Genomic DNA, 10421 nt, shown 5'->3' with positions numbered 1-10421 from the left:
GTACGACGCCGGCCGCGGCCACGCTCACTCAGCCAAAACTAAGGTGATTACTGGACGGGTGTCGTGTTGACTGTAAGCCGGGAGGATCCGGGCCCACTGCTGGGGACACAAATGGGATTTGTCTCTCATGCAGAACATCACACGTGAGTTTTCAGGCCACAGCAGCAGAGAAAGCATTACAGAAATCCCTGCTCACCTCCAGGCAGTTCAGGGGCAGGTGATGCCGTCATTAGACACAAATACAGGCTGAGAGCCACCTGACAGCACAAAGAACCGGGCCGGGCCGCCTCTGAACACGTCTTCCTGCGTGGTGTCGTTACACAGCGATTAGTCATCAACAGACATGACAGCAGAACCAGAACAGACTGGACCACAGAGTGAATCTGAAGGAAGCAACCAGGGACAAATCTGAACATCACAGAGCAGCAGGACGGTCCACCAGAACCAGAACCAGGACACACTGACACATCCAGGTCCGACAGTCACACAGAGCTGCTTTCATTAAGGTTTTTCAGGAACTCTAACCCAGAAGCAGCGCCGGTGAGTCCACCAAACTGATGTGAAACGAGGGGACGTTAGTTTTAGGTTGGAGTTCCTGTAGACATTCGCTCCAGAACCAGCAGAGTCCGTTTCACCTGGTGTGAGTCAGAGGAGGTCCGTCAGTGAGTTACTGTTGGACTGAAGCAAAGACACTTTCAGTCATTGCAACACCTGCTGTCCTGCTCAGATTTGTGGAAACGATGGTTAACGACGGTCAGTTACTGGATTTAATTAAGAGCAACTCATATTCTATAGATTCTGTTAATAGCCTCACGTGACCCAGTGAATCAGAACCAAATCCAAAATGTCTTCCTGTCCTGGTTGAATGAGACACATCACTTTTTTACTGAATTTCTTTGGATTTCAGCACCTTAAATAGATTTCATGTATAATCAGTATTTTCGTTCAGTATCTTCCGGGTCACATGACCTGTTGAATCAGAACCAAATCCAAAATGTCATCGTGTTCTGGCTGAATGGACCTGAGAGCCCATCACAAAGACGCTCATGTTAACAATCCTCAGGTTCTTTAAAACCAGGATCCGGACCGAGACCGAGGAGGTCCGGCTCCCTCACAGCCTGTTGTTCTTTTGTGCGTCTCTCTTTGTCACGTTTCTGTTTGTCTGATAAAATGTAATAACGTCTTCCAGCTTCAGAGCCAACGAGCTGACCCGAGGCTCCGCAGGACGGCAGCTCTGATGATTACATCTGTAGCGGCTCATATTTAATCATCTACCTTTCAGCAACGTGACGGCCAAACACCGTCTGCTGCGGTGAACGATATGAAACGACATCTAGAATTAGATCATCGTCTTATTACAAGTATTCAGTTTATTATAATATCAAACAGCAAATCTTCACGTTTGAAACCAGAGAATAATTCTGTGTGATAAAGTGAAACATTTAATCATGTCGTCTGCGTTTGTGTCTGTGAATTCATCCACAATTCATTTCACTGATTCTATTATTGTTCATTGATTTGCTGACTCGTCTGTTAATAAAGGATCTATAACATGATGACATCACACCTGAAGCAGCAGGTGTGATGTCATCATCTCTCCGTCTGACACTCAAACAGCAGGAAACAGAAAATGAACCATTTAAATAATCAGTTCATCGTTTTGGTCAAGTTTCATTAAAACATGTTGAACATTTTGTGGTTCGAGCTTCTTAAAGGGATATTCCGGTGTAAGTTTAATCCATCCATCTAAATCACTGTGAAACTGTGTTAGACTCCCTCTCGAGAGATCAAGTTAGCAGACCGCTAATTTACGGAGTTTTATCAACCTCAGAAACGACCGCACGACAACAATACACTGCAGTAAATGGATCCAAATATAAACCGCCACCAAAAAGCCACAAATAATGCTCAGAACAGCACCAAACTTCAGCAACAGTACAAATAGGGTCTCAGCACATAGTCCGGGGCATCTAACCTCCGCTAGCTTAGCTGGATTTCTATTGTGAAGCTAAAAACAGATTTCAACTCTCCTCCATCAGCTTCCAGGTCGGGGAAGTCCTGACGCGACGATTACCGAGTGCGGTTAGAAATGCTCAATTCCGTTCTTTTCCCTGTCCGCTCTCGATAATAACTGTTATAAACTGGCAGGTAAGACACATATGAACTTTGATTGCTTTTCCATGGAGTCATAATCATACATTTTCATCCATGAGCCGCGGAACTCTACTGCACTCGGTAATCGACTCGTCGGGACTTCCCGTCAACAGGAAGCTGCTGCAGAAGAGTGGTAAATTTAGTCAGCTTTTCAGTAGAAATCCAGCTAAGCTAGCGGAGGTTAGATGCCCCGGACTATGTGCTGAGACCCTATTTGTACTGTTGCTGAAGTTTGCTGCTGTTCTGAGCATTGTTTGTGGCTTTTTGGTGGCGGTTTATATTTGGATCCATTTACTGCAGTGTATTGTTGTCGTGCGGTCGTTTCTGAGGTTGATAAAACTCCTTAAATTAGCGGTCTGCTAACTTGATCTCTCCAGAGGGAGTCTAACACAGTTTCACGGTGATTTAGACCATGGATTAAACTTACACCGGAATATCCCTTTAAATCTGATGATTTGCTGATTTCTGACAGTAAATAACCTGAAAAAGTCGCCACGATGTTCGTGATCGCGTCGTTTGTTTGGTCATTTAATTTCCATTTACAGTTTGACACGGCAGTAATATAAAAAAACATCATATTCAGCCACATAAATGTTTAACTGACCTGTCGACACACTTTCACTCAGCATGTCAACGAGCTGCAGCTTGTTCAACCTGCACACTGAATCAGACCTTTACTTCACTGAAGGGTTGTTAAACTGAAACCACTCGACTTTTAAAAACTAACAGTTGATTTTTGTGTCTAATTCCCAACTCGACAATCACTGACTCATCAGGCTCGTAGGTCTGTCGGGTTGACGCCACAAAAATAAACTTTTCAGACAATTACGACCTTTAAGTCACAAAATCCTGCATATTACAAAAAGGCTGAAACTATCGTCAGGATTTAACTGTACAAACGTTTGTGCTTTTCTCTCAGAGTTTACCTTGTCAGCCTCTGATAGACTATTAAGTGTTAAAGTGAAACTCTCACCAAAATGCAACCGAGGCGTTATTTGTGATTGAATATGAGTCAAACCTTCATGTAAAAGCATAATTACGATGAAAGAGGCACTTTTAAGATTCACCGTAGTTTTGTTTTCAGGTCAAACTCATTTTCAATGGGAGTGCTACGGGCACTTTTACAATAGCATCAAAATCTCTATATTTAAAACAGTAAGAAGTCTCGACACAACATGAGACTTTGCTGGTAGCATCACCAGGGTCTCTACACATGAACACGAGCATTGAGAACATTGTTTGTGTACACAGAGTTTACTAAAAAGAAGGGTTTTGAAAGCTCAATGCTAGCGTACCAGTGCCCGTAGCACTCCATTGAAAATTAGCTTGCCCCGAAAACGAAACTACAGTAAATCTTAAAAGTGCCTCTTTCTTCATAATTATGCTTTTACACGAAGGTTTGACTCATATTCAATCACAAATAAAGCCTGGGTTGCTTTTTGGTGAGTTTCACTTTAATGCGTCGGCTCGTTTTTTTCTCATCACTGTGTTTTTTAATCATCATGTGAAACGTTCTTTATGTTTTTATCTACAAAATCAGTTTTGGCAAAATCCCTTTTTACACATCTTCTGTTTAAAATGTGAAATATGGAAATCTCAGTGTTGATCCTCTTGATGCTTCAGATTGAACAACTAACAGCTTTAAAACTCTGGTGAGGTGAACAGAGTGCAGGTCAGCTGTGTGCACGTGATTTATCAGGTGTTTTATCTGATGTTTTGATGTTTTGATATATTTCTTCTGTTAGTTTGCTGTCCTCACTGTGTTTCTGCCACTCTGAGCCAGGTCTCCACTATAACAGAGATGTGTGACGTCAGTGGGACAGTCCTGGGTAAATTAAATCAAATTATAAAATAAAAAGTTACAACAAGAGTCCAAAACTTCAGAGAGACTCAGTTCAATACAAGACAAGGTGACATTAGACGCCGTGAACCCTCAACAGATTATGATCATTGTTCAGGTCGACTACTCGGACTGGACCGGCTCTACTGAGCGGTACCGAGGCTCTCAGGAGAACACAGTGCAGTGACAGTGGTTCCCTCTCTGATGAGTGTTGGTGGACTCTGAACAGAACCCTTCTCTGAACAGAACCCTTCACTGAACAGAACTCCTCACTGACTTCTGTTACATCACAGTCTGTTTATGAACGTTTATTCACAGCAGCACCAGAACCGAACCGGCCACAGACACACACATCTCCTCACTTCCACCTTAACACCAGTTCTCCTCGAACACCTTTAAGCTAACGAACTGACCCGGGAGCAGTGTGACCTGTGTGCTAACAGCTAGCCGCGGAGGCTAACCGGCGGCTGGACTTTAAACAGCGGTGTCGCGGACACAACAAGATGGCGGCTGCAGCGGGTCGGTACACCGAGCAGGACAGAACCGAGCCGGCACTCTGCGGCCGTTTCAATCACAACTTCACACGTGAAACTTGAGCTAAAGCTACAGAAGCTAACACACCTACCAGCAGCGTGCGGTCAGACTTCCTGTTGTTGTCATACGTCACGTGTCGCCCCCCGGGTCCTAAGAGCCGCCGGTTTCACTGAGTTAATTAAATGTCACCTAATAATGTTCAGACACCTTCTGTAAAGGTTAATGGGGTTCACATAATGCATAGAAAATGTACAAACAAACATCTAAGGAAAGAATTTCAGAGACATTATAAGTTTTCATAATAATAACATGATAAAGTTTGTTTGGGATTCACAGTTGGTTGATATAAACTGGCTGGAGGCGGTTGAGTGGTTGTGTCCCTCTCAGTTCTGTATTTAGAATAAGATTAGAGAAGTTATTTTAACATTTTACATAATATTTATCCTCATAACAAATCAATTTCTAGCTTTGCTGAAGTGGATGAAATGTGCACTTTTTGTGGAGATGAGTCAGAGACAATTTTGCATTTGTTTTGTATGTGCCTGTTGTCATCTATAATTTATCTAAAAGTTTATCTACAATAAAACTAAACAGTACGTAACAATTAGACCCAAAGATATTATTTCAAAATTTGAGTATAATGACAAATCAATTTGCTCCACAATAAACCTCATGATTTTAATGGGTAAATTCCACATCCACAAGAGTACATTTTCCAAGATCCTCCCAAACTTGAATGTCTTCACAAATTAGTTTATTTGTTATATAGATACCTTGAAACTGATGCCAAACAAGAAAAGTGAGCGCACACTATTAAACTTAAAGTCATTTTCACTTCAAAATAAGGATATGGAGATATGTTTCTTAATTCTTAATGTAACATGTCTTTATCACTCAATGCCTGTTTTTATCTTCACTCTGATTGTCTGTACTTTTCCAAATGTTAAATAAAGACTTTCATTGAAAGAAAAAAAAGCTGCCGGATTCATGTCTGATGATAAAGAAATATTTAATAAAGAGAAATAAAAACCTTTAATGAACATCATTTATCTGTTAAAGGTTTGTATGAACAGTTTGCAATAATAACATTTAAATACTACATGAACATATTTGAGATATAATTAATTTAATTTAGCTTTAGTACTTTATCCATCTGTCACTGCAGGCAGCCACACTGTTAAAGCTCTCTCCTCCTCCTCCTGATGATATAAAGTCCTCCTCTCCTCCTCCTGATGATATAAAGTCCTCCTCTCCTCCTCCTGATGATATAAAGTCCTCCTCTCCTCCTCCTGATGATATAAAGTCCTCCTCTCCTCCTCCTGACGATATAAAGTCCTCCTCCTCCTCCTCCTGATGATATAAAGTCCTCCTCTCCTCCCCTGATGATATAAAGTCCTCCTCTCCTCCTCCTGATGATATAAAGTCCTCCTCTCCTCCTGATGATATAAGGCCTCCTCTCCTCCTCCTGAGGAATAAAGTCCTCCTCTCCTCCTCCTGATGATATAAAGTCCTCCTCCTCCTCCTGAGATATAAAGTCCTCCTCTCCTCCTCCTGATGATATAAAGTCTCCTCTCCTCCTCCTGATGATATAAAGTCCTCCTCTCCTCCTCCTGATGATATAAAGTCCTCCTCTCCTCCTCCTGATGATATAAAGTCCTCCTCTCCTCCTCCTGATGATATAAAGTCCTCCTCTCCTCCTCCTGATGATATAAAGTCCTCCTCTCCTCCTCCTGATGATATAAAGTCCTCCTCTCCTCCTGAAGATATAAAGTCCTCCTCTCCTCCTGAGATATAAAGTCCTCCTCTCCTCCTCCTGATGATATAAAGTCCTCCTCTCCTCCTCCTGATGATATAAAGTCCTCCTCTCCTCCTCCTGATGATATAAAGTCCTCCTCTCCTCCTCCTGATGATATAAAGTCCTCCTCTCCTCCTCCTGATGATATAAAGTCCTCCTCTCCTCCTCCTGATGATATAAAGTCCTCCTCTCCTCCTCCTGATGAAATAAAGTCCTCCTCTCCCCCTCCTGATGATATAAAGTCCTCCTCTCCTCCTCCTGATGATATAAAGTCCTCCTCTCCTCCTCCTGATGATATTAAGTCCTCCTCTCCTCCTCCTGATGATATAAAGTCCTCCTCTCCTCCTCCTGATGATATAAAGTCCCTCCTCTCCTCCTCCTGATGATATAAAGTCCTCCTCTCCTCCTCCTGATGATATAAAGTCCTCCTCTCCTCCTCCTGAGATATAAAGTCCTCCTCTCCTCCTCCTGATGATATAAAGTCCTCCTCTCCTCCTCCTGATGATATAAAGTCCTCCTCTCCTCCTCCTGATGATATAAAGTCCTCCTCTCCTCCTGAAGATATAAAGTCCTCCTCTCCTCCTCCTGATGATATAAAGTCCTCCTCTCCTCCTCCTGATGATATAAAGTCCTCCTCTCCTCCTCCTGATGATATAAAGTCCTCCTCTCCTCCTCCTGATGATATAAAGTCTCCTCCTCCCTCCTCCTGATGATATAAAGTCCTCCTCTCCTCCTGATGATATAAAGTCCTCCTCTCCTCTCCTGATGATATTAAGTCCTCCTCTCCTCCTCCTGATGATATAAAGTCCTCCTCTCCTCCTCCTGATGATATAAAGTCCTCCTCTCCTCCTGATGATATAAAGTCCTCCTCTCCTCCTCCTGATGATATAAGTCCTCCTCTCCTCCTCCTGATGATATAAAGTCCTCCTCTCCTCCTCCTGATGATATAAAGTCCTCCTCTCCTCCTCCTGATGATATAAAGTCCTCCTCTCTCCTCCTCCTGATGATATAAAGTCCTCCTCTCCTCCTCCTGATGATATAAAGTCCTCCTCTCCTCCTGAGGATATAAAGTCCTCCCTCCTCCTGATGATATAAAGTCCTCCTGCTCCTCCTCCTGATGATATAAAGTCCTCCTCTCCTCCTCCTGATGATATAAAGTCCTCCTCTCCTCCTCCTGATGATATAAAGTCCTCCTCTCCTCCTCCTCTGATGATATAAAGTCCTCCTCTCCTCCTCCTGATGATATAAAGTCCTCCTCTCCTCCTCCTGGTGATATAAGTCCTGCTCTCTCCTCCTGATGATATAAAGTCCTCCTCTCCTCCTCCTGATGATATAAAAGTCCTCCTCTCCTCCTGATGATATAAAGTCCTCCTCCTCCTCCTGATGATATAAAGTCCTCCTCTCCTCCTCCTGACGATATAAAGTCCTCCTCTCCTCCTCCTGATGATATAAAGTCCTCCTCTCCTCCTCCTGATGATATAAAGTCCTCCTCTCCTCCTCCTGATGATATAAAGTCCTCCTCTCCTCCTCCTGATGATATAAAGTCCTCCTCTCCTCCTGATGATATAAAGTCCTCCTCTCCTCCTCCTGATGATATAAAGTCCTCCTCTCCTCCTGATGATATAAAGTCCTCCTCTCCTCCTCCTGATGATATAAAGTCCTCCTCTCCTCCTGATGATATAAAGTCCTCCTCTCCTCCTCCTGATGATATAAGTCCTCCTCTCCTCCTCCTGATGATATAAAGTCCTCCTCTCCTCCTCCTGATGATATAAAGTCCTCCTCTCCTCCTCCTGATGATATAAAGTCCACAGAACAGTTCTGGAGCTTAACAGTAAAACCGAGTTGAATTAAAACGGAGAAAGCTACTGAAACTGAAACATGGAGCTGGTCCGGTGTGATTCAGCCGCTGAGATCCCAGATAAATTTAAAAAGCAGTTATTTACGCTCTTGTTTTAAATCTTTACAGTAGCTGCTGGGCTACATGTGTTGGCACACACCTGGTCTGACTGAACTGTGGGCCGCGGGCGTTAATAAAGTGGTTTGAGTTGGAAGCTTCACACGTTAATGGGACATTAATGAGCTTTAACCCACAGTGACTCAGTTTCTTTTCCATTCCGCTTCAGTTTTATTAAACCGAGGAGTTTAACACTCAGCAGAATGACATAAAATGTCTTCGGCAGAAAGTGATTATACTGTAAAAGCGGTTCTGTCAAACGAATGCTGACGGACAACTGAACACACTGCGCTTAAGATCAAATAGAGTAGGAGAGCAAACTGCCTGAGAACAGGAGGAGCGGTGGAGGAACTGGAGATGAAGGAGAAGTTCAGTTTGAAGCGGGAACTGTCGGTTTGAAAGGAGGCGTAGCTCTTTCATGATAAGGAGCCCGGCTTCTCCTTCAGGGCTTAATTAAAAGTGGGATGTAGCGGGAAGCCATTATCAGACCGGCAGCCTCACACCACCGTTTCTACCACTCCACTGTATTTGCTGAGGAACCACAAATGAGAGGTTATATAATATTACTGCACATTCTGGTTATTAAGACTAACACAGTTTATTCTCCTGATGTTGTTCAAAGGGAACATAGTTATATATTTACTCTTAAATTGGGTGCAAACAAAACAAATGGAAACAGAATCGAGGAGATAAAGAATAAAGAATGTAGCGTATCGACAATGAATAGATATATATTTTATTTATTTCACTCTGTTAAAGGTGCAGTATGTAAGATTGTCCACCTCTTATAATTAATTATCCAACAAACTGGGGCAGCATATCACCAGGCTAACTGCTAACTGCTGCTAACTGTATAGCTAATGTTAGCTTGTTAGCTCAGTTAGCCATGCAACTAGCCAGACCACTAAGGGATTGTCAGTGTTGACACCGCTCAGCACAGAAGCTTTGGACCGCTGGGAGAAAAAGCTTTTCAGGCCCGGAGCTAACAGGTTAGCATGCTAACAGCATGCTAACATCTGTAGAAATCTCTGCAACACAACAAATCTGATGTTTGTGACAAAACAACAAACTTTTATTTGAATGTTTTAAACCCCAATTTTTACATACTGCCCCTTTAACTCTGTTATTGTACTTGTGTGTGTGTGTGTGTCACTGTACAGGACACTGACAGAGGCGAGCAGCAGAATCAGAGCCCTCTCGGCTGCTGGCTGACATTGACCCATGTGGGCGGCTCTGCCCACATAATGACATCTTTTGAGGCTCCCCGGCTCTAAACAGAACCGGCTCTATAGGTGCTGAGCCGGCAGTTGCTATGCAACAATTCGTCGCCAGCAGCATCCAGGTTGGACCTGAGTGGAGAGCAGCAGCCGAGCGGAGGAGGCGCTGGTTTGAATGTGTTCAGCTGGGTTCCTAGGAGAGCTGTCACTACATCAGACTGTATGAAAGCTTAATAAGTGGCAGCGGGCCACGGCAGCCGCTGAGTGAGGTACAGTAGAGCTGTATCACAGAGGAGCAGCATGTAAATACAGACAAACAGACCAAACTGGGTCACGTAAACAAATCAAACGTGTGATCTGTTTGTAGAGACAGAGGATGAAGCCACACTTCTGGTTTGGCTCAAAAATGAAGCTGAACATGTCAGATGAGGAAAATATCTCCCGTTTCCTCCCTGAGCTGTGATGAAGGGACATCATGGTCACATACAGTTCTGTTTACCAGACAATGGACCGGCACATGACTCAAAGGAGCCTTTAGAGGTCCTCCTGCTGGCAGTAAACCACAGATACGTTCACATTTGTATCATGAACATGGAGACAGAAAGCAGATCTCTGAACATCTCCAGCTCATTCTGCAGGAACAGAAGCAGGTATTTTAAAATAAGCATGTTTTGAGCCTAAACCGGAGCAGACAACAAGCACAGTGTCATCACACCTGAAGGAGTGTTGAAGTGGTGTTCAGGCTCTTTGATGTGAAGTTGTATGAAGTATTTCTCCTCAGGCGGTGAAGATGACATCAAGATTACAATCTGGCGTCTCAGTAATCACATTCAGACAAAGCTTCGCTCATCTGGTTTCCTGTTCTGTTGAAAACACGACTCTCAGAGACAAACGTTGTCTTTTACTTGTATTTTAACAACCTGAGAT

The 10421-nt window shown here is 43.4% G+C and overlaps 1 protein-coding gene across 1 annotated transcript in view; it reads right to left on the bottom strand.

Annotated features, from left to right (window-relative positions):
* Positions 1 to 4665, bottom strand: part of immp2l (inner mitochondrial membrane peptidase subunit 2) — a 108070-nt gene extending 103405 nt beyond the window's left edge. Inside the window, exon 1 of the mRNA XM_030426283.1 lies at positions 4620 to 4665. The gene's annotated coding sequence lies outside the window, so the exon portion shown is untranslated. The remainder of the gene's footprint in view (positions 1 to 4619) is intronic.
* Positions 4666 to 10421: the final 5756 nt, after the last annotated feature.

This window comes from Sparus aurata, chromosome 8 (genome assembly GCF_900880675.1).
Source record: "Sparus aurata chromosome 8, fSpaAur1.1, whole genome shotgun sequence".
Classification (NCBI taxonomy): Eukaryota; Metazoa; Chordata; class Actinopteri; order Spariformes; family Sparidae; genus Sparus; species Sparus aurata.
This window is presented reverse-complemented; position numbering and strand designations above follow the sequence as displayed.